Source organism: Syngnathoides biaculeatus, chromosome 2, assembly GCF_019802595.1.
Source record: "Syngnathoides biaculeatus isolate LvHL_M chromosome 2, ASM1980259v1, whole genome shotgun sequence".
Taxonomy (NCBI): Eukaryota; Metazoa; Chordata; class Actinopteri; order Syngnathiformes; family Syngnathidae; genus Syngnathoides; species Syngnathoides biaculeatus.
In genome coordinates, this window is record NC_084641.1 from 35551036 (window position 1) to 35555037 (window position 4002).

General features: G+C 40.5%; 1 pseudogene; it reads left to right on the forward strand.

Annotated features, from left to right (window-relative positions):
- The first annotated feature begins 387 nt into the window (after positions 1 to 387).
- On the forward strand, positions 388 to 506 carry LOC133497391 (5S ribosomal RNA; annotated as a pseudogene).
- Positions 507 to 4002: the final 3496 nt, after the last annotated feature.

Here is a 4002-nt window from a genome sequence, read left to right on the forward strand (position 1 = left end):
TGAACTCTTCAAGGTACAGTTCAAATTCATACACCATCATGTAGGAGAAATACAGGGTTGCTATTTGTTACAGTATGTAAGAATAGTATTCAGTTGAAAAGCAAAACAAAGTAGGGAATGTTATTCAATAATTTATTGTAGCAAAGATTCAGTTTTGTTATGAAGATTGTTGCAAGAATTATATAAGACTTGACTGTTTTTGAGACCCTGAAAGGCTTCAAGTATGCAGTCTCCTTTTTCACCTCATAGATGCAGTCTGACATCGAGAGAAGAGATACCCCAACCATTCATTTTTACAATGACGAGGTTATATACCATGGCTTGTCTCTGTTTCATTATATAAGCAGATGCTATAGTATTTTTATTTTTGTTTTTTACTGTTACAAGGCTTACAGCCATGCTACCCTGAGAACGCCCAATCTCATCAAATCTTGGAAGCTAAGCGGGTTTGGCCCGAGTTGGTTCTTGGATGGGAGACTGCCTGGGAATACCAGGTGTTGTAAGCTTCTCTCCTTGGCTAAATGTAGAGCGGGTGCGTCAGGAAGGGCATCCGGCGTAATACTGTGCTTAAGAAATATGCATTCATTTAAGGTGACCTGCTGTGGTGACCCCTAACGGAACAAGCCGAAAGGAAAAAGAAGAAGACTGTTACAGTAAGGTGTTTGCTGAATTTGCTGTTGGCTGATGTGAGGATTTAAGTTTACTTGTAAGCTAGTGTGACTGTTATCATTCTGAGATGGGCATTCATAGCAATTGCGATTATGTTATGTTGGATTTGCCCATTATACAAGTGACTGTGCTACCAGTCTTATTTAAAAAAAATATAAAACATTTTGACATGATAGAACCATCGTAGTCTCTGTACAAAACACATAATTGTCTATTCTAGTCGATTTCTACCCATCAGCATCGATACAGAGAAGCAAAGTCAACGTGTCTACCAGTTGGTTCAACACCAAGTCAAGTGTAACTTATGGTAAAGGTGGGTTAAAGGTTCTATGGAGTCATCTTTCTTAAGCCTTGATGGGAATTCAAATAACTCCTCTTTAAACATCTGGCTCATCTCGTCAGTGAAAGGAAGACTATAACGAATCAGAACATCCGAGGGCCCAATGTTTCAAAACATTTTATCATTTATTTTTCTTTTACTGGAGCACATATAAAAAGAATGCGAAATTGTTAATAATAAAATTAACCATCAACCATCTCCTCAAGCTTTAAAGACAAAGGACGTATATGGCTGAAGAGATGGATTACTGTTTGGAAGGCAAGCTATCCCAGATAAAGACGAGTGACATGATTGGCACAAGTATTTTTTTTTTCATTCCTGGTGTTTAATTTTGGGACTTCTTTGAAATGCTACTGCTGTTCATTCATTCATTCATTCATCATTCATTCATTCATTCATTTTTAAGGCATTTATCCTCAAAAGGGTTGCAGGAGTGCCGTAGCATATCCCAGCTATCAACGGCAGAAGGCGGTGTACAGCTTGAACTGCTTTCCAGCCAATTGCAGGGCACATAGAAACAGACAACATTCCCACACACAATCACACCTAGTAGCAATTTAGAGTGTCCAATTTATGCATATTTATGGGATGTGGGAGGAAACTGGAGTGCCCAGAGAAATTGAACCCTAGTCCTCAGTATTGTCAGGCTAACGCTTTACAGTTGCACCTCCGTGCCGCCATATACTGTACTATATGTATACTGCTATATATATATACCGTATATGGAAATGGGACAATTTCGAGTCGCCAATTAAGGGCTGTATCTACAATGAAATATAATTTTCTTTTAATACAGAAAAGAATAACAGAATATGGTCTATGTGTGTGCCTTCTTTGGCTCTTGTATGTCATTCTCTGTTCGTCTTTTGAAAATTATTCGCCATTTCCTTCCTCTTTGCAAAATCTGTCCATACAAATTCTCTCCTCAAACCAAACCTGCCAATCACCTCTATTCCCTTCACCAAAAAGTAATTGAATTGTTCTCAGATCAATTCTTGATCTTCCGCAGAATACTCTACAACCTTATCCAACTCAATCCATCGATTTTCTTTTCCGCTTATCCTCACGAGGGTCACGGGGAGTGCTGGAGCCTATCCCAGCTGTCAACGGGCAGGAGGCGGGGTACACCCTGAACTGGTTGCCAGCCAATCGCAGGGCACATGGAGACAAACAGCCACACTCACAGTCACACCTAGGGGCAATTTAGAGTGTCCAATTAATATGTTTTTGGGATGTGGGAGGAAACCGGAGTGCCCAGAGAAAACCTACGCAGGCACGGGGAGAACACAGGCGGGGCCGGGATCGAACCTTGCTTATCAAAACTGTGAGGCCAACGCTCTACCAGCTGATCCACTGTGCCGCCCCTTATCCAACTCACTACACAAAATGTTATTCCCCTCCAACGCCCATTGCACCTCTGGGGGATAACCAAAAACAACACTCATCATCATACCTTCAATTTCTAGACTCATGCTCCTCACCTTCTCTGACTCATTTCACCTTGATAAAGTTCTTTGCAAACTCTACCTCCCGGCTCGCTCATTTTTTTTTCTTTAACTTGCTAGAATTCTGATTTTAACAACTTGGATATTCAATAGCTTTTGATTTTACTTTGAGTGGCTTGTATTGAAGAATGGTCTACCATAAAATCTGATGCAGCATTCAAGTTTAATAGGTGTTAATGTGTGGATGGATTGATAACAATGATGAAGCCCATGTTGCCAAAGCTTGACAATGTTTGTTGCTTTAAACTACAGCTTCCTTCAGGCTGCAGCTATGTTTGTATTTTGTCTCTATGTGTAGAGAAAGGTGTCACCCGTAATGTTTGGTTCACAGAGGTTTGAGGTGCCTGCCAGCGTGCAGGCCAAGCACATCTAAAAGAAGCAACAAGTTGCGTGGGACGCCAGGTAAGATGACTGGATGAACCCTTCTGCAAAGCAATAACCTCGGAAGAGTCTCTGAGTGAATCTTTACAGTTGTTTTTCTTTTAAGAATACAGTGGCACTTCTACTTACGAAATTATTTTGATCCGGAAGTAGTTTCGCAATGTGAATGTTTCATAAGTAGAAGTGCTTTTTACATGTAAATAGCCTAATCCGATCCAAGTCCCCAGATACCCACCCCGACTAAAAATAAGCATTCAAAGGATATAATGAAATAATAATAATAAATAATAAGGAATAATAAAAATTATGTTCATTTACTTTGGCATTGTGACTATGCGAAGAGGAGTGGAGTGAGAAGCAAAAGGCATTGTGGAGAATGGAGGAGGAGACAAAACTTTGACAGCTGAGAGAAAACACACGTACGAATGAATGCATGCGAACAATTTATTTCCACGGTTTCTTGTTGCTCATGGTGAATAAAGATGAATAAACTTGCAAAAACACAAACAATAAACTCATGAAAAAGTTGTACTTTACTAATGTGTGCTTGCGTGTGACAGCGTGAGAAAGCGGTAGCATGTGATTCGGTGAGACTTGACTTGACAGCCTCATAGTCCTGAGGACCGGGGTTCAAATTCTGGCCACACCTGTGTGGAGTTTGCATGTTCTCCGCATCCCTGCGTGGGTTTTCTCTGGGCCCTCCGGTTTCCTCCCACATACCAAAAATATCTATTAATTGGACACTCTAAATTGCCCCTCGGTGTGATTATGAGTGTGACTGTTATTTGTCTCCATGTGCCCTGCGATTAGCTGGCAACCAGTTCCTACTGCCTGATGACAGCTAGGATTGGCCCCAGCACTCCTGCAACGCTTGTGAAGATGAGCGGCTCAGAAAATGGATGGACGGATTGATGGATGGATGGATGATGGATGGATGGATCTTTACACTTGTACAATAATGTGTTGGTTCTGAAATCCATTCAGTCCATCTATGTTTCAGAAAATAATATTTTATTCATTAAATGAACACATTTTGAACTCTTACCAAAAAAAGAAAAAAAAAATCACAGGTGAGGTCTCTTTCTAATGAATTAAAAAGCTGAACTA